Genomic DNA, 21,703 nt, shown 5'->3' on the forward strand with positions numbered 1-21,703 from the left:
CCAAAATCTTGAGGTAAAACGGTTGTCACGATCTGATACAATCGTTAACGGAACACCATGAAGCCTTACAATTGTCGTCACGTACAAATTCGCAAGCTTATACATAGATCATTTCTCGTTGGCTGCTATGAAATGCGTACTCTTAGTGAAGCGATCAACGACTACCCAAATCATGTCATGACTGTCCCTTTGTTCTGGGCAGTTTAGTCACGAAATCCATGGTGATATCTTCCCATTTACCCATAGGTACAGGTAAAAGTTCTAAACTCCCATATAGTTTCTGATGTTGTGCCTTAACCCTAGCACATATCACACACTCGGCCACATACTTAGCAACATCGAGCTTCATCGTCGACCGCCAGTAGTAGGGTTTTAGATCCCTATACATTTTTGTGCTGTCGGGATGAATCGAGTACATGGTCTTGTGAGCTTCTTCCATCAGAAGATCTCTTACTCCTCCCGTCTTAGGTACCCAAATCCTATCTTGGAATACCTTCAGTCCTTGACCGTTTTTATCAAACACTAACATTTTGCCCAAACGTTCTTCCTTTCGGTCATTTTTCTCTAAATCTTCCTCTTGAGCTTTCTTTATACTTTCCAAAGTTGTAGAGACAACTTCAATTCCCAACGCTCTTGGCCTTTTCTTTTCAAGGTTTACCTTCTGACTGAGAGCATCAGCAACAACATTTGCTTTACCAGGGTGGTAAAGTATCTCACTGTCATAGTCCTTGAGTAACTCTAGCCAGTGTCGTTGCCTCATGTTCAATTCCTTCTGATTAAAGAGATATTGAAGACTCTTATGATCAGTGAAAAGTTTGCATTTAGTACCATAAAGATAGTGCCCCCATATCTTTAAGGCGAATACTACCGCTGCCAACTCCAGATCATGAGTGGGGTAGTTCTTTTCATGCTCTTTCAATTGTCTCGATGCATACGCTATCAGTTTATCCCTTTGGGTCAAAACACAACCTAACCCAACTCCAGATGCATCGCCATAAACTGCGAAGTCATCAACTCCTTCAGTCAAGGAAAGAATCGGTGCTTCACACAATTTCTTCTTTAAGTTCTCGAAAGCTTCCTTATGCTTCTCATTCCAAGTAAAAGTAGCTCCTTTGTGGGTCAAAGCTGTTAATGGAGTCGCGATCGAAGAAAAGCCTTGGATAAATCTTCGATACTATCTAGCTAATCCTAAAAAGCTTCGGATCTTCGTAGGACTTTTTCGTTGTTCCCACTTTATCACAGCTTCAATCTTTGTTGGGTCAACCATTATCCCTTCTTGGTTAACCACATGACCCAAAAATTGGACTTCTTGAATCCAAAATTCACATTTGGAGAACTTTGCATACAGCTTCTCCTTCTTTAATACCTCTTACACTTCTCGCAAGTGTTTACCATGTTCCTCCTGGATTTTCGAGTAAATCAGAATGTCATCTATGAACACTATCATGGATTTATCTAGGAATGGTTTACAAACCCTATTCATTAAATCCATGAAAGCTGCTGGAGCATTGGTTAGTCCAAAAGACATAACCAAGAACTCATAGTGTCCATATCTTGTTCTGAACGCATTCTTCTCAATATCCTACTCTCTTACCTTTAGTTGATGATATCCTGACCTAAGATCAATCTTCGAGAAATAGCTCGAACCTTGCAACTGATCGAACAGGTCATCAATCCTTCGCAACAGGTACTTGTTCTTTATTGTTGTCTTATTCAGCTCTTTGTAATCGATGAACGTTCTCATGCTCCCGTCTTTCTTCTTTACGAATAACAACGAAGCTCCCTAGGGTGATGAACTAGGTCGAATAAAACCTTTGTCCAATAATTCCTGAAGTTGTGTCATAAGCTCTTTCATCTCTGTTGGTGCTAATAGATACTATGCTTTTACTATTGGCATCGTTCCTGGTAACAAGTCGATACAGAATTCTACTTGTCAATTAGGGGGTAATCCGGGAAGATCTTCGGGAAAAACTTCTGGATAGTCACATACCACCGGAATATTCTGCACCTCCTTCTTTTCCTTCTTAGCATCGATCATGAATGCTAGATATGATGTACATCCCTTGGCCAAACACTTTCTGGATTTCATTAGGGAAATGATTCTAGAGTTTACTCTGCGTTTGTCTCCACACACCATAAACGACTCTTTCCCCGGTGGTTTTATTTTTACTATCTTCTTCCTACACAATATTTCGGCATCATTGGCGCTAAGCCAATCCATTCCTAGAACTATGTCGAAACCATTTAACTCGATAGGTAATAATTCCTCGTCGAACTTATTCCCATTCAAGTCAATGAACATGTTTTTCATACGATGGCTAACAGGTATAAACTTGCCACTAGCAACCTCGACTATTAAAGCATTAACTAGTCTATCTACATGCAAAGCTAGTTTTTTACCAAGTTCATGCAAAATAAAGGAGTAATTGGCTCCAGAATCAAACAAAATTTGGGCAGGCAATTCGTTTACAAGAAAGGTACTATAAGCGACATCGGCTTCTTCTTTCGCAGCTTCAAGTGTCATCTGAAAGGCTCTCTCCTTCGGCTTTGGTGGAAGATTGGGCTTTGCTACATCCTTCTTCTTTGGGAAATCCTTCAGAATGTGCCTCTCTTCATAGCACCCAAAACAGACTTTCTTAAAAAAGGTGCATTCGTTGGCATAATGTCCAGGCTTTCCACATTTGTAAAAAGTGACTTCCTCGCTGCATTTCCCAGCATGTATCTTCTTACAATTGTCACACCACTTGGCTTCGGCTCCTCCTCCGAATTTCCTCGAACAAGTCATCAAGAATTTGTTCTTTGTATTGGAACCTGAAGTTCCTTCAAACTTTCTCTTTTTGCCAACTTCAACCTTGCTGCCAGCTCTCCCCTTAATCATATCTTCAACAGACTTGGCAGCCCAGATATCTGCCTCCAATGTAAGTACCTGACGTACTGGCACCGCGTACTCCAATGGAAGTCCCTTTGCATACCTGTCATTTTTTTTCAGCTCATCTGGAACAATACGCAAAGCAAACTCCATTTTGTCTGTGAAGCTATTTATGTATTCATCAACGGTCATACTTCCCTTCTTCAACGTCAGAAATTGGTTTTCTAGCTCAAGCACATTTTGGGCCGAGCAGTACTTGCGCTTGAAGTGCACCAAGAACTTTGCCCAAGTCAGTTGCAGTGGCTCATTAGGGCTTAGGGTTTTCCCCAGAGTGCTCCGCCATCGAGCAGCGCTACCTCTGAACTGCCGCACTGCAAATGTGGTTTGTAACTTGCCTTGGCAACCACATGTCATGAAAGCCAACTCCATTTCCGAGATCCAATCCATTACTCCAACGGGATCTTCTTTTCCAGTGAAGGTTGATGGCTTGCAAGTCATAAAATCTTTATACTTGCACCTATTTCTCTCCACTCTATCTTCGTGGTTATTTCTCCCAACCACACGTGGCTCACTATGACCAACAGATCTACTGTTGTTTCCTTCTCCAGATTGATCGTCATTTAATTCAGGTTGTTCAACAGGGATTGAGGGTTCACTCCGATTGTTCAACAATATTTGTCTCATTTCCTCCCTTTGTTCAGCCATCATTGTCTGAATCATGGCTCATATTCCAACCATGGTGATGGGTTCTGGTGCAGCTCCTGCTATAAGCACCTGTTCCATCACTTGGGGTTGAGGTTGTTGGTTTCTATTTGCATTTCCAGCTCTACTTCGGGTTCTTGCCATTATAATCTAAATACCAAATAAGGCGAATTTAGATCTTTATCCTCGATAGATATTTAAATTCTCATTATCACTTCGAAACGTTTACATGTTAGTTCTAATATCGTAATCCTACGCTTAGAATCCTACACACATAAGGTTTCCAGATCTGGTCGGCAACAGACCATAGATCCGAGCAAATAATGGCATATAGGGCAAACATATAACATTTAGCACATAAAAGCATTTTAGGCATCTTTCCTAAAATATTTTAGTGCTCGTGTCTAAAATATGGTAGACACTCATCTCACAATCATCACTTAGCATTCTAAGTTTAAGTCTAGAAATCTTACAAATTCTTAGTTCGCTTAAACTAATGCTCTGATACCAACTGTGACATCCCCTAATTTCTTGGCCAGAAAAGACCGATTTAATTTATGCTTTTAAAATAAACTCAGAGTAATCCTTTTAAAAGATGTTGCGGAATTTGTTCCCAAAAGAAAACATGATAAAAATTTATCAAAACCTTTCTTTAAGAAATATTTTTTTTCATTTTATATCAAAACCTCGGGATGTCATGTTCCGATACAGATCAAAAGCATAAAAAAGACATTATAAGCCTTACAACAGTTATTTACAACGACTGACCTATAATCCAAAAATCTATCATCATCATTTGACTATGCTCGGGGTCCACTACCTGTAATATAAAAAGGTGAGTGGGTCAGGCTTGGGAGCCTGGTGAGAATATAGGGTTTTCAACCTACAATAATACTAAATCTATTAGATTCATCAGTCAACAATAACCCTGATTACCCATCCCGTTATCCTCACTTTACATCCCTAAATACCTATCACAAGGGACCTAGCCTAAGGAATATCATTGGGATGGACACTACTACTAAGGGGACTCCTTAGCCATACATGTCCTAAAGGAAACCATGAGGGGGATGGAGTACACCAATGAACATATAGTTCACCAACACCTACAAGTTGCAAAGCTAGTGTTCCACTGGACTGTCTAGAAAGGTCCGTGGTCGACATCTATACTCCGCTAGATGACTACAACAACAACAATGACATCGAGGCCTCTCATCATTTTAACACACATCGACTATTTCGTCTACCCATGTTTTACCCAACATATTTGTAGATAAAATACATATACAGTATAAAACATCTATTCAACAGTCACCTCAAATAAACAATTAATATAATTACACATAGCATGTATTTTATAGAAAATACTTCATATCTATGTGTAAGATGAAAGTGACTACACACTCACGTGATTTAATGATAATCGGGCAGCACTTCGTTTCCTAAAACGATCGTTTCTAATAAAACCGGGAGTTTTATTGAGAAATCGGGCTTTGCGAGGGTTGGGCTTCAAAACCAAAAAGATAAATTTTTATGGGTCTTCGGGCACTTCGGAATGTATTTTGGGTATTCGGTATAATACCAGGGCTTTGGGGGAACTTGGAATGGAAGAAATATTGTTTAAGGGGTGAAAAATGACACCTTTCCAAAATATACCCGGGAGGACTCGCACACTTCTATTTTTAAGGGCGAGACTTCTGATCCGATGGCTGAGAAGCGAACAGGTGTCAGCATATGCGAGGGTCAGGTGGCACGCATGTGCGAGGCTCCAGTTGTTGGCTTCTGATTAGACCGAGATCTAGGTCTGAGGGGTGCAAGTTGGCGCGCCTGCGAAGCTCGGACACGTCAGGAGGGCACGCGTCGGATGGAGGCGAGGCGTCTTCGGATGTGAGGAGTCACCAGGTACGCATCCTGCTTCAGTTGGGCCTCCCTTCAGTCGAATCAGCAACGAGCACGTGGCATGCATGCGAGAATCCGGGTGACGTGGCCGAAGTCTGTCCATGCGAAATTCCTCGAATTTCGTGTTTTTTTCTTGATTTTTGAGCCAAAACTTCTAAAATCCATAACTTTCACATACGGGTTTCGTTTTTGACGTTCGTTATATTCACGCGTAGGTAAAATTACGCTCTACAACTTTCGTTTAGACGTCGGCTAATTTTGAATTTTATTTTAATATTATTATTTTTAGCAGACCGGGACAAGAAATCCGTTAAAAATTCGTAACTTCTTCATCCGACGTCCGTTTTCGTCTGTCTTTTTACCGTTGTATTACTATTGACGAGACCTTCGATTCTCGTTCAGGTTGTGTCGGCTAAAAATCACTCGATCTAAAATTCGAGTTTTTAGCTGTCTACTGCTAAGCTAAAACTTAGAAAAACCATACCTTCTTCATACGAAGTCAGATTTGGACGTTCTTTTGATACATACTCTCGGTTTAACTAACACTACGACTTTCATTTAGATCACCAATGCTAAAAAGTAGTTTATCAAAAACTCACTTTTTACGTCATTCGGCGTCGTACCAGTTTTGTCGCGAAACTTCGACAGGTCATAACTTTTTCGTTATATATCGGATTTCGGTATTCTTTATATATCCGGAATCCTTGTCGCGACCACTACAACTTTCTTAATAGATATCGGCTTTATTTAATATTTATTTTCGATGCTTATTTTTATTCTTAATTAATTAATTCCTAATAATTAAGCATAAAACACATAATTCACATAATAATCACATAATTCCCTTTTCATTTCTTCAAAATGAGTTACAAAGGCTGACCAAGACTATTACATCATCATTAATGTCTATCTTGGAAACACGGGTGTTACAATTTTAAAGTTTAGCAAAAAAGAAAAAAAAAATCAATCTTGTTGCAAAGTACGAGTTTCCTTACTAATTTTCAGAAAAATTTAACAAACGAGCACATTATCATAAGCTTTCTATTCATTTTTATACTTAAACCTTTTAATTTACAGACTTTTGAACTATACAAAACCCAAGGGAAAGCAACATATATAGCATCCTAATTTCCAATGTGTCATTAATTTTTCTTTTTAATAACTTAAATTCAAATATAACATTAAATAAATATAGAAATTTTAAAAATTATATAAATAAAATATACAATAATTTATATAAAATTAAAAACACATTAACTAAGAAAATACAAATAATAAGAATACTAAATTAAAATTCTGAGTATGTAAACTCTATTAAATGAAAGGACAAGGTTTGCAAACACAAACCTTGAATTAACCTTTAATATCGATGGTTGATAGTAATTAATGATCCAGTCAAGTCTAGTCAAACCAATCAATACTTGAAGTAAATAACTCAACAAAGTATTCAGTAATATTAAATAAAGTAAAGTGTAAACAAAGTAAAGTAATTAAGAACAAGAAGAACCTATGAGAGAATATTGACAGAAATACGAGTGAAGTGAAGGATTCTATTTGATGCTCAAAAGAGGTGTAAAAGATGTAAGTTTGGTACAAGGTTGACACTCCTTTTATAGCCAAAGGAAGCACAACAAGACAAATACATTGAATAGATAGTGCTTGCAACAGTAAAAAAAATCCTGATAAAGTTGATTACCTCTAAATCGATGGTAGGCTAAAAATGGGATACAACTAAAATAACTTTCTTCATGTTAGGGAAAGTTGACTAAGTTCCAAATCTAAGGCATCTCGGAACTAGTCATCTTGGAGTCTTCATCTTTGTATCTTAACTTCAACTTTGAAACAACATTCCATTTCAGAATAAGGAATAGTCTCAGACTCTTCATCTCGATTGAGGAGTGATCTCAAAATCACTTCTTCATCTCAGAACCATGACTTGTAAATGTTTCATCACGAACAAAAACACTATCTCTGAGTCTCTATGTCATCTCGGAATCATGACCATCTCAAAATTGTTGTTCATCTTGGATTTTTAAGGGACACTTTCATGTACTATCAATCTCCCCTAAGTGCCCTTAGCAATCTTACTTCGAATCTTCTAATTCAAGGAGATTCCTTTGCCTTTGTCTTTGGTAGGAGGATTCAGAGTGATGGTAGATGAGATGACTTGTTGACTAATTGAAGTAATGAATAATTCTGAAAGAGGAGAGATCAAAGGTTCCTAAGGTAGGTCGTCTGGCTTTGTGGTTAGAGGACCATCATCAACATGACCAATTTTCGGAGAAGGAATGGGAGGAGGAATTGGCTGATAAGCTTAGAGTGCATCATTAACTATCTTCTGTTGTAGTACAACCTTTTCTTCTTTAATCAAACAAATCAACAAGGTTTGGGCATACAAAATGTGTCCTCGCATGTTTATTTAAAACATTATCGACGAACCATGACTAGGTTCACCTACTAAAATGTTTTAAGAGAGGTTTAAGGATGTCTTTATGATTCCTAATGGGGCCGGTTTTTAAAAGCTATTATGCTTACCACCCTCACCGCCTCTTTGCATTTTGAGAGTGGAGTTAACGAAAGGGTTTTCATTAGATAATGTTCAAGATTAAAATTGATAATCAAGAAATAAAACAAAATTCCAATTTTATATTTGAAAAAATATGATTCATGTGCTACCCATGAAAACATACATTTTGTTTATATTTTGATGATAGATCATGTGTGGTTAACCGACACGTTATTGCACAAATATAAGTTAAAATAATGTGTCACACGTAAAATTATTCTATTGATGGAGCGTGTGTGGTTAACCGATTCGCCAATATGAGAATAATTTGTATCGAGTGTTTCATGGTTTTGCATTGTTGATTCATCCTTTATTCTACGATCTATGGCATCCTCGTCATAGAATCGAGATGAGCATATGTGATTAACATGTTAATGATTTTCAATGAATCTCAAACGATCTAGGAGTTTCAAAGAGTTTGAAACTGGAAAAAATGCATTGACTACCTAAATAACTTTGTGTTGTGTTTACAACATCCTTTTACACATCGTGAATCCAAACATGGATCCTAGCCTTAATCAATAATTCATTTAGTGTTAATAATTATTTAATGATGAAATCAAACTAGGTAAACTTTCATCTTGTACTTGTCGAACGAAAACAACAACAATCTTCCTTCTCCTCGTCGTCCACCTCACTCTACCTTCTCACTTTTATCAATCCATTCAAAGGAGAAGCTTAATGGTCAAAACTATTTGGACTAAATTCATACTTTGAGGATCACCTTGAGGTACAAGGGAAAAAGTATGTCCTCGATCAAGATCTCCCTTTACTAGATGATGACTCGTCCAAAGAGGAAGTCGCTTCTTATAACAAGCATTACGATGAATCTATGAAAGTTGCTTGCCTGGCAACCATCTCTTTCGAACTCCAAAATAATTTTGAAAGCATTGGGGCGTACGAAATTAATGAGCATCTTAAGGAAATGTACCAAGAGTAAGCTTGACAAGAAAGACTCGTCATCGTGAAATCCTCGATGGCTTGTGAACACCAAGTTGGGACTATTGTATATTCGCACATTCATAAAATAAAGTCATAAATTGACAGATTAGGGAACTTTGGTGTTGAGTTTCCAATGGAGTTGGTCATTGACATGGTCCTTAACTCGTTGTCTATTACCTATTACCTATTATAATTTTAGTTTTATTATTAAAGTATTTTACTTTGGAAATTTTACATCGTTATAAAGTTCTATTATTATTATTTTCCTCGTTAGGACATTATATAATTATCAAAATTGACATTGTATTTTTGTTGTTTTACTTATTATAGCATCACATTTTTATTTCTTCCAATTGTAACATTATACTTTGAAAAAATTACAAATTACAGCCTTGTCGTCAAAATAGATTTGAATTTTATTGTTTTTATTTTTTATAGAAAGTCATTTACTACGTATTATTTTTGTTATTTTAAATTGCTAAACTTAGTCTTGTTATAAATATTTTTATTACTATCACCTACATAACACACGGATTATAACTAGTTAGATATATAAACACATGTATTTATAATGGTTCCCATTGTTATTAATTTTATTCCTTTTTAAAATATACATATTTAAAAGATGATCAATATTATATTATCATTTCACTATCTTTCTGTAATGACTGGATAACGAAATTGACTTAATTAATATATTAATAACTAATTTTAAACTACATTCACCCTTTCAAATGCACTGCATCTACAATTTCAAGTTATATATAATAACAATATTATTTATGTGTTCCACACTTTTTTATAATACAAGATCTATCATTGAAAACTCACCATCAATACGTGTTTGACATTGCTACTTCAAAATTCAAATAAATTATTGCGGTTGAACGAAAACGAGGATATCTTCAATGTTGGACTAATTAAGAGGTCCAAGACAATATATATATATATATATATATATATATATATATATATATATATATATATATATATATATATATATATATATATATATATATATATATATATATATATATATATATATATATATATATATGGGAAAAGTGAATATACCCTTAAGAAGATATAAGCTTAGATACCCAAACCCACCATAATTAGTAGTTTTGTTAGATATATTCATTATAATGTTCTTAAACTTCGACCCCTAACTTGATTTACTTTGAAGATTTTCGAAATTTCAATATTATCTTCCTCTTATATCATATCTTTTTGCCGAACACCAACTAGGCTATATATATTATGGTTGAAAATGAAAAGTATGTAAGAGGAAGATAAATGTGAAATTTATAAAAATCTTAGAAGTAATCAAGTTATAAGTTAAATTATAAGAACAATTAGACAATTACAATTTAAATATATAATACAAAATGATGTAGTATAGTGAGTTCGGGTACCTAAGCTTATATACCCTTAAGGGTATATTCAATTTTCCCTATATATATATATATATATATAAGAGTAGGATCAAATGAGAACGCCAAAAATGTTGAGAATACGAGAATAAATCTGAACCATATAAATATTGAAATCTAAGGCTATTATCAAACGGACCATTTATGTTAATTCTAAAAATTTTGGCATTTAAGTGTAACTTTAAAATGTTAGAAGGGCATGTTAGTAATTACAACTTTCCATGATCCTACAATTTCTCACTCTCTCACCCATTTACTTCCACTTTCCCGTATTTCTTTTTCTCTCTCTATATACCTAGGGTTTCTTCATTAAAATCGCCTCCCTCATCTGCACACCAACATTTTCGTCCACCATAGAAATTTTTTTCGGCCGAGCAAAAGCACCGATCTGCGTTGTTATTGACGAAAACGATGACAACAGGGTTGTCGGCGATAGACGATTGCTCAGAGCATATACATGTACATTTCCGATTCCAAAAATGAAGACCCTATCGTGCGAAACATATTGCGGCTGATTCTTTTTAAAATCGATTGTTCTTTTTTTTTTTGTGGATGTTGTCGGCGATAGAGACAATTGCTAAGAGCATACACATGTATATTTCTAATGCCAAAAATGAAAACCTTATCGTGCGAAAGGTTGTTGCTGATTCTTTCAAAATTGATTGTTCCTTTTTTTTATTACCTGTTGATCTTTGCATGTTTTTGTGTCTAATTGATTTTTACATTTGATTTTCATGAGTTAAAACAAATGATGAAGAATTTTGAAAAGTAAGAACTAGTGGAGCATAATTTCCTTTAAACACATTATGGGCTTTATCATTAATTATTTTCTTATTAATTTGAGTTTATTGGTATTGTTGCAGGTTTGGTTTTGTGGGAGTCAATGTGTATTCTTAAATCTTTATTGTTAGAGAATAGTGAAATTTAAACTTAAAATATTATGTAGAGCACTAGCTTTCAATTTCAAGTAAATAGACTACAAAATTTTGTTATAGTTGGGTTTGAATTTTGAATAGAAGCCATTTATAATGGTGTATTTTGTATAATCATTTAAGAATGTTTTTTTGTTGTATTGTTCTTTTATGCATTAATCATTTACGAATATACAGTTCTTTTATGCATTAATCGTGTATGAAGATGTATTTTTTTTATTAATGTGTAAGTCTTTTGTTTATGTATTAATCATTTGTGAATATGTGTTTTTTTGTGATTTAAATCTTTTATTGATTCAATATTCATTTATGAATATACTGTATTTTAGATATAATTGTTGTATAATAAATATTTTTATTCATTAATCATTATGAATATGTCGTTATTATTGTTTAAATTTATTATTCGTTAGTGAATATAACAAACACTACAAGAAATAAACATTGAGTTTTTCATTTTGAGAGACAACGTGTGAAAATGGAACACAAATTGTGAACCGTATGAATGAAGTGATATAAAAGCTTTTATTTGTTCAAATTTATAAGAGATTACAAACTTATATTGTTAAATACCAAAATCAATCAAATTTGAAATTATTGTATTTTATTAATTCTATGAATTATGAATTAAACAGTATATTAATGTGATATTTGAAAAATAATCGAGAAAACTTGACAAAATTGATATTTACGTTCCATTACTATTAAAATAATTATTTTTAAGAAAACTTTACTATGATTCCTAAATTTAAGGAAACATAGATTTAATTTAATTTCTCATTAATTAATGAAAATACATGGTTACAAATATACCCTTGCATATTGAGTGGTCAAGAATTATTCTCGCGTTCTCAACCTTTTTGGTGTTCTCAATTGATCATCTATATATATATATATATATATATATATATATATATATATATATATATATATATATATATATATATATATATATATATATATATACACTAGTCGTTTACACACGCCAAGCAACGGGTACAAATAGTTTTTTCAGAAATCAGTTTCTAGAGATGATTAACTATTTTGTGCACATAGTTTACTATATCAAAACAATTATCAACAAAATCTATAGCAAATACGAAATGGTTAAGAAAAAAAATGAATAGTTATGATTGTTTAACAATGTGTAGGAACACATGATTGATGAATCTTTGTGTTATGAATAATGTCATTTGTGGATTAGTTGTATAGTCGTCATAAGGTATTTTTTTTTTATCTTAGACCAGTCTACATATGCATACACTACTTTACTCATAAGCTTACATCTTTTTACTTAAACCCCCAACCTTCTTTTGTGGAGAAACTATCTACTTCTAATAGCGTTAGGTCAAAGGCACTTTAAGAGGGAAGGGGTACCATTGCGGCATGCGATAATTAGTTTGATTTCAGTCACCTTCCGTATTATTAAGAACAATAATGCATTGATAAATATTTACTATTGAAATATATTAATCGGCAACATAATTTTTTGTGCTAAATGTAAAAATATGTTGTTATTTTTCTTTAGATTTAAACCACGATCCATTTTAGTTACGACTAAAAGTGTTTTGTTGATTTGGTTGGATTCTGATCAAGTGTATAGTTATTTAATTTTGAACTGTTGAATTTATGTTGAAATAAAAATATACGACCATTGAATTCAAAAGAAATACACATATTAGTTAATGTCTTGCAAGTTTTATTATTTTTGGAATAATAGTTTTTGAAAAGGTAGGTTGTTAGATTGGATAATGTTATAAAAAAATATATGTCAACATTATTTGTTTTGTTTATATGGTTATTTATTTATAATCTATTAATGAGTAACATATGTATCAAATTAAAAGTTTTTTAGTTTGAAACCAAACAACTTATAATTGATGCTTATAATTGTAAGCTCTTGTTTCCAAAGTTAATTAATTTTCATATTGACCTAAAAAGTAATATAATAAATAAGTAACTACACGAAATTATAAATAATATAGGTATATTTGAAACTTTTAGTATTTTTGAAAAAATTTTATCATTTTAAATGAAAATAAACTACTTATTTTATCCAAAAATCACTCAAAACAATTAAATTTGAAACTCACAAAACATTGGTAATATGAACGTGTTTCCAGTTAGAGAATTATAAAAAGAAAAATTCATTTAAAAACATTCGCTAGAAGATACACAATATAATCAGATGATTATGTTTAGTTTTTTTTTTTTTTGAATTGTGACAAACAATAATAAAACAAATAAAAGCCAACTTCCAGCAAGTTACCAAGAGTATCAAACAAAAACTTTTACAAAAGAAAAAAACAAAGGTCAATTATGACACCACCATGTGAAATTACCAACATCAAATTAAACTCATAGCAACAGTAAGCATCAGGAGAGAAAAAAAACACCAATATAGCAGCGAACTTTGTTCTCTCCATCAGGAAAGTTCCTCCTTATCTGCAGAAAAGGACCATAGGAAGCACCGAAAAAAATTCAAGAGTAGAAACCGGTTAATTCAATCACCAATCAAGATTAAAAAAAACTTTTAAACTCCATTTAACTCCATGTGGCTGATGATTTTATTTGGCTTAGGTCCAAAAAAAGTTTTGTTTTGTTTGTTTGTTTGTTTGTTTGTTTGTTTTTTCATTTTTAGTGCTCATTTCAATGTTCCACTTTGGTTTAGGTAAGTATACGAATCAGGGCTCCAAGCTTTGCAAGATGCTGATGGCGTTAAATAGCAACCAACTTTTAAACCTTTGTGAACCATAGATCCATTATTTGTCTTCAACCTAAAAAACCACCAAGGGCTATATAAAGATCCAATCAGCATTATGTACACACAATACAATTGCATGACCAACTCAATCGACTTGTATGACCACCTGGAGGATAAAATAACATACATACATACATACATGCACATAAAGCAACACACACATGCACGATTATAGTTATAGTTACATATGTGCTATATTTTTACCCTTTGTCAGATTTTTATTACATGAATATAAAAAGTTGCACTCCTATTCCAAAAAAATCAAAAGATCATACAGCAAAAAAACTACATATATACATTCCAAATTATGAAATTTAACTTAATTTGCTGATGAGTGATGGCATTGGCTATCAAAGAGTGATTAATGGCAAGAAAAAATATTGTTCTACCTGATCGACTGATTTATCTTGTCTAATGTTTCCAGTTACTTTTTATCAATAGACAACTTTTCTTTCTGTGGCAACTATTGGTTGCAATGCTTGGCAAATGGTTCAGCTTCCTTTCAAAGTCTAGCAAAATCAATATTATTATGCATTTATTAAACAAAATCAAGTGGGGTTGTGGGTTGAAGACAAACATCTTAAGGAAATGGAATAATAACCACATCTTCATCAATCTATTTATGAAGGAGGGCAAACTCATTTTCTAACCTATAGGTTCAAGAGGAGGGAAAAGTTTTGAATCTGCATAAGAAATCACCAAAACAGTAATTTACCTCGATGTCGTGTCACTGACCCACGAGTTGCTTCATGGCACGTTAGAAAGCCTATTAATATGATCACTAAACATACAAAATTGACAATATGAAAAGTAAGAAATAGGAATATAGTTCTATTATTGTGACATCTTACCTTCATTTTTATCCAAAAGAGAAGTGAAAATGTAAGTTAGATTATGAAAAGTAACCGAACCAAAGGACTTAATGTGACATCCCTATTTTCACGGTCAGAAAAGACCGATTTTGTTTATTCTTTATAAAAATTAGAGTACTTATTTTCATAAAAATGTTGCGGAATTTGTTCCCAAAAAAATATGATAAATACGTTATCAAAGCATTTTTGAAGAAACGTATTTTATTCATTTTAAAACGTTTGGGATGTCATTGTCAATACAGGAACATAAGCATAAACGGAACTTACATTTATTTACACTAGTGATCTACATCTCTTTAATCTCTCAGTGTAATGTCACTTCATATCGACACTTGTGATATAAATAAATTGAGTGGGTCAAGTTGGGAAACCTGATGAGTACATAGGGTTTTCAACCCACAATAATATAATTATTATGTTCAATCATCAAAAAATTAACACAATTACTCATCCCCATTATCTTCTTTATTCCTAAGTACCCTCCGTAAGGATTTATCCTAAGGGTCGTCTCCTACATCATATTTTACCTCTCATCTTCTTACATCGCATCTCCTTATATGTTTGTTCCTAAGGACTTTCCCTAAGGATCATCGCCTACATCGCCTAGACAGTATTGATTCAGGGATTACTCCCTCAATACGTGCCCACCAAGGGTTAGGGTATCATCGCATGAATACGTAGTTACAACATCGGCTGAACTCATAATTCATAGTAAGGGGGTTAGAGTATCATCGCATGAATACGTAGTTACAACATCGCCTGAACTCGTAATTCATCACCTACAGGTTATGAGTCTGCTGGTGTTTCCACGGGGTTGTCTATAATAGTCTGTGGTCGCCATCTATACTCTGGTAGATGACTACATCTCCAAATTGTCGGACAAGGTTATAGTATCCTACATCACCGATTCATCATCACCTATTTATCCTCACCTAATTATCATCACCTTCCTATCATCACCTATCTCTCATTATTTTATTTCATCACACACCAACTATTTCATCTACCCATGTTTTATCCCCAATATATTAGTAGATATAAATATACTTATACAGTATAAATCATTGAAAACATGTATAAAACGTTCATCCAGCATAGATAGCAAGTATTCAGATAATATGCACACATAGCACGTAATTTATATAAAAATACTTCATATCTATGTGTAAACTGAAAGGGACCATGTACTTACTTGAAAGGTGGTGACTCAGCACTCGGACAATGCTTCGATACTCTCAAAACAATTTCCTTCGATAAAACCTAGTATCAATACCACTAGGGTTTAGTCTAACGATAACCGCGACAAATTAATAGTCTGACTATTATTATTATTATTATTATTATTATTATTATTATTATTATTATTATTATTATATAAGCGTTAAATAACACTCAATATAACTCATAATAATAGCCCAAATAATTATTTTAAGGACCTAATAACATTCCTATAATTATTTGAAAGCTATATTAAAAATTGCGTAAGCGTAGCTCACTTACAGCGGATTTTAAAGAAAACCGGAACTTTATTTGGAGCAGCGTTTCGAAACCGAAAGACACTTTTTCTTGGGACTCTGGGAGCCTCGGGGCTTCCTTAGGGTGCTAGGGGTTTTATCTAGGGTTTAGGGGGGTTTAGAGGAGCTAGAGAGAGAAAGTAGTGAGAGAAAGAAGAGGGTTTGGAGTGAAGAGAAATGGAAGCCTTGGCCATCTATTTATAGCCCAGACTTCGGACTTACGATGGGCGTACCGAAGCCTTACGTTGGGCGTAAGTTCGGATAAGGTCTCCACATGTCGCAGTCTCAGTGGTGCTATGTGTTCACTCCTCGGACCAAGTAGAACAGCTGTACGCGAGGCGTACTTCTTTCCGACGCAGGGCGTACTCCGGACACTAGGCGTCCCTTCGCTACGCTAGGAGTAACCCTCGCACCAGGTGTCACCATCCGAAGCGAGTTCATCCGACGGCTGGGAGTTCAGCCACGTCATCATTTCATGCATTAGCTTCGCAAGTTGTACACTTAACTTCTAAAATTCGTATTTTTCGCATACGAGCTCCGTTTTTTACGTTCTTTATATCCACGCGAAGGCGGGAACGTACTCTACAACTTTTGTTTAGACTTCATCGGCTAATTTTGAGTTTATTTTAAATTTTATATTATTAACAGGCCGGGACAGGATTGGTCCGTTAAATCCTCATAACTTCTTCATCCGATGTCCGTTTTCGCCCATCTTTTTCTCGTTACGCTACTCTTAACGAGATTTTCCATTCTTGTTTAGGTCGTGTCGGCTAAAAACCACTCGATCTAATATTCGAATTTCGAGTTGTACATTGCTAAGCCGAAACTGCAAAAATCATAACTTCTTTATACGAAGTCAGATTTGAGCGTTCTTTTTATGGACGCTCTCGGTTTAACATATTCTATGACTTTTGTTTATATTGCTAAGGTTAAATCTCGCTCTATTGTAAATTCACTATTTATACTTCCAGGTGTCGTGCCGGTTCCGTCACGAAACTTCGACGTGTCATAACTTCTTCGTTATAACTCGGATTTCGGCGTTCTTTATATGTACGGAAACCTTAAGATATATTATACAACTTGGTTAAGACTATTTATTATAAATAATCTTTTTCCGAAAAGTCATTTTCGACACTTATTGTCTATAAATTGACTAGCCCGGATCTACGGGCGTTACACTTAATTAGACTTAATCATTCCTTTTGGATTTGGCTTATGCAAAGCTAGAAACGAGCTTGTTTACTTTCTTCCAAATTGCAACCACCATGAAGACCCATTATGAGATATCCAAAACAGGGGAGGAAATGAGAGGGGTAAAATCGTCAACCAAGGTGTAACGTCCCAAAATTCAAGACTAAAAATTTCTTTTAATAAAACATTACTTTAAGCAAACTCATCATTTCAAAACATAAACAGAGTATTAGTTTCCAAAATACATGTTCGTTATCAGAGTAAATATTTCCAGGCTGTCTAAACTATGGTGTGTGCCATGCGATCACCCCGAGCTCCTCCCTCCGCTACCGGAAGTACCTGAAACCAAAACTGAAAACCGTAAGCACGAAGCTTAGTGAGTTCCCCACCCTACCACATACCATGCATAACCACATACTGCACATACTGGGCCACGCCCGCTATCCTGGGCCTCGCCCGCTACAACGACCCCGCCGCTCCAGGCCCCGCCTGGCTTCGAGCCCCGCTCGGATACAGATCTGTTTCACTTAGGCCTCGCCTGTCACAGGGCCCCGCCCACTAACATATAATAGCACATAAACATATCACATCACATCACATAAGCTAAACACATACTAACAGATCTTGTTCTAAGGCTTCGCCTATCTCTGGGCCCCACCCGTGTCCTGCTACTGATGAGTCATGGAACCCCGTCCATACTTCTGCTAATAGTGAGATACGGGCCCAGCCCACCCTCACTCCTTCCCTAACTTGGGCCTCGCCCTTGATCTGCTGCTACTGAGATGTGGAACACCATCCACACTCTGCTATTGGTGAGATACGGGACCTCTCTTACACTCACCTCCCTATCAGGCACATACAAGTATCACACAGACAACAAGTATAAACTATCACATAAACCATTCCTTGGGCACCCGCCCTCTGTCATTGGACCTCATCCCAAATATCATACTAGCATACTGTGCCTAAGGCTAACCCCCGGGTCTTCTACTCATAACTACATGGGCCGACATTGTGGCCTTAGACCCATTCACACAAAGGGAAACTCACCTGCAGTGGCTGAACTTGTTGATGATCCCACTAGCTGCTGCCCGGCAACTCTCTGAACTCCGACTCCACCCGCTCCCCGAGCTACCAATAACAATGCAACACTGAGTCTAACTGACCCCCGAAAGACTACCAAGCCAACTATGGTATAAGTCAAAGTCCTGGTCAAAGTCAACCTTCCAGGTCAACCCTACTCGCCGAGTCCACTTACTGACTCGCCGAGTTCTTATGCTCAAAGTCCTTCCAATCGCGACTTGACTCGCCGAGTCTACTGATTCCCAAATCCTGTCCTGTCCAACTCACTGAGTCCTTGCTTGACTTGCTGACTCGAGTCTTAACTCGAAGGGTTTGGGGTTCCGCGACCTGACTCGCCGAGTCCAAGAACAGACTCGTCGAGTACAAGGCAATCTTCATCCAACTCGCCGAGTTGTTCTTCCAACTCGCCGAGTTCATGCCCAACTTCATCCGACTCGACGAGTTGTTCATCCCACTCGTCGAGTTCCTCCTCATCTTTAAGATACTCGCCGAGTCCACTCAAAGGACTCGCCGAGTCCATCCGGTCCTTCATACATGCAGAGGACTTTTGAGTCATGCAGGGACTCAAATCTGTAGATCTACCCTTCCCAAGCCTATTCCTCACGTAAAGTTTCAAACTTTACGTGTAGAGAAGGAGATCTAGGCAAAATACACCATAAACTAGGGTTTAAGGCAAGAAAGCTCCATAATCGACACAAGGGCTGCTACTTTATGTTTCTCAAGACCTTAATATGCTTAGATATGAAGTAGCAACTTCAGATCTGGCTTCTAACTCAAAATAATAACATTATGGATAAAAAGCCCCAACAACCACACATAGATCTAGGTGCAAAAAGGGTCCAAGAACTAGTTTATTACCTCCAAATGCTCAGAATGAACTCACAATCCCAGATCTATAGTCCCTTCTTGCTCCTCCAAGTTCCTTCTTCCTTCTCCAAGCTTTAATGCACCTTCCAAGGCAACAAATGGCTCAAATAGAGGATATGGCGGCTAGGGTTTAATGTTCTGGGTGAAATAGGCAGTAAAGGAACCCTAGGGAAGAGAATGAGGCGCTTAAATAGGCTCCAAGTCCCGAATTTAGGGATTTCCTTACACAGACCAGACTCGCCGAGTCCACTTGGCCGACTCGCCGAGTTGGTCACTTACACCTCGACCCGGATCCCGCTCGGACTCGCCGAGTCCCTCCTTGGACTCGCCGAGTCGACCCCTAAACTTAGGGTTTTCTTTCCTTTCTTGGTCTTCAAAACTTTGGGTGTTACACAAGGAACGAAATCCAATAGGCAAGACTATAAAGTTTCCTAGGTATTCACAATTTTTTTGATTGTATCTAAACATTTTCTACCACAAACTATATGCAACAAAAACATTATTTTTATGTGATACCCTCCTATTAAAGTGGTAATTGGGTCTAATTTTCCATCAGCTACATAACCATGATTTCAAACCTCATGTTTTTGCTACAACTAATCCTCAATGTAGCAAAATAATAAATAGATTCAATGATGCAGCTGCACCTAAATGATAGGGGTATTTTGGTCTAATATCTTAACAGTTATTGAATATGTTTTGTGACCAATTTTCAGAAAAATTATCACATAGCAAGAAGCGGAAAAAAAAAGTGTGCATCTTATAACACCAAACACATCAAGTCAAAATCGAACCTGGGATAACAATATTTGAGCCTGGGAAATCATATAACCCTATTTTAAGAGTTATGAAGTAAGGCAATGCAAAAAATTAATTTTTTTTAGATTATCTAATTTTCTAAGACTATTTTTGAATGTAAAGTGTAAACATATTAAGCCAAAAAACATAAGATTCATACCTTCCTGTAACTACTGCTTGGTTTTTCTGCTACCAATTCATTTTGTTATTACACCATCATTCACATTGAATAATAAGGATGGAACGGAAGGTAGATCCTCACCATCTGAAATCAAAGTAGAACAACTACGTGAATCAAGATGAAAAGCAGCTGCAACTAATGAAGGAAAGGAAATAAATGATTGAAGGTGTTTTAGGATTAGTGAAAAGGAGAGAGCGAAGAACACAAACCTGACTGAGGAAAATATTTTCCTTTTATCGTTGATTGTTCTACTTTCTTGATCTTGGTAATAGAAATAAAAAAAACTAATATATTATCTTCAATATTTGTGTAATCGTTAGAGGTTTCTGACATATGAAATATTAAAGCTGTAAATGTAATGTGCAATATATTGAACCAAAAGTATAAAATAACAGAGATGGCACCTTGATGGGAAGGTCAGTAGCCAAGGGTTTTTCGGTGGAGGGAATGAAGGAGCGCATCATGTGTTGGGAGGATCAAATGGCGATTGCATATTTTTCTGGAAGAGTCTCAAATATGCAAGCGTAAAATCAGGCAAAAGGGATGAGATTGCAATATGTATGTAACATTATTTGAGTTACGCCCTCCAAAATAGGAGATATTTTCACGCAGCAACAAAAGAAAGAACATAGATCTGCTTCCCCTCTTCTTATTTTGAGTATACTAACTCTCCTCAATTCTTCACAGCTTGCATCTAGTGGCCCTGTAAAGCCCCAATTTCAGAATAAAGGATGAAGAAAAAATAATTCAAAATTGAATGTAGAAACCAAATGGTTGATATTAGGGGAAGAAATAGAGGCGGACTTGGTGAAAAACCTACGACATAAAAAGGGTATCTATGGAGCATGGTGAAGAAGATGATGGATTTCAGGACCATCCACTCTAGGGTGGTAATTGCGGTGGACATAGTGATTAGTGGGTGTAGATCATGGAGGTGGTTGCAGAAGTTTGTGACAAAGGCGCCGTGGCGGGTTTATTGTGCCACTGGAGGCTGAGTTTTGGGGGAGAGTATTTTAGGGTTTCTTGAAGACCGACGGTTGAAGGAGGCTTTATAGGGCATTCCCACTTGACCAATTCAAGTGGCAGGAGG

At 35.7% G+C, this 21,703-nt stretch overlaps 1 long non-coding RNA gene across 6 annotated transcripts; it reads right to left on the minus strand.

Moving 5' to 3' along the window:
- Positions 1 to 13,500: 13,500 nt before the first annotated feature.
- LOC122196799 (uncharacterized) lies at positions 13,501 to 21,630 on the minus strand. 6 transcript variants are annotated; one of them, XR_008230461.1, is made up of 5 exons: positions 21,434 to 21,630; positions 20,823 to 21,316; positions 16,172 to 20,697; positions 14,823 to 14,888; positions 13,502 to 14,616 (listed from the first exon to the last, which is right to left on the minus strand). It is a non-coding gene; the product is annotated as an uncharacterized LOC122196799 (long non-coding RNA). The 6 variants fall into 6 exon arrangements; XR_006188866.2 differs by having other exon boundaries at positions 13,501 to 18,023; positions 20,593 to 20,697; XR_008230460.1 differs by having other exon boundaries at positions 13,503 to 20,697; positions 20,823 to 20,939; positions 21,018 to 21,316.
- Positions 21,631 to 21,703: the final 73 nt, after the last annotated feature.

This window comes from Lactuca sativa, chromosome 2 (genome assembly GCF_002870075.4).
Source record: "Lactuca sativa cultivar Salinas chromosome 2, Lsat_Salinas_v11, whole genome shotgun sequence".
NCBI lineage: Eukaryota > Viridiplantae > Streptophyta > Magnoliopsida > Asterales > Asteraceae > Lactuca > Lactuca sativa.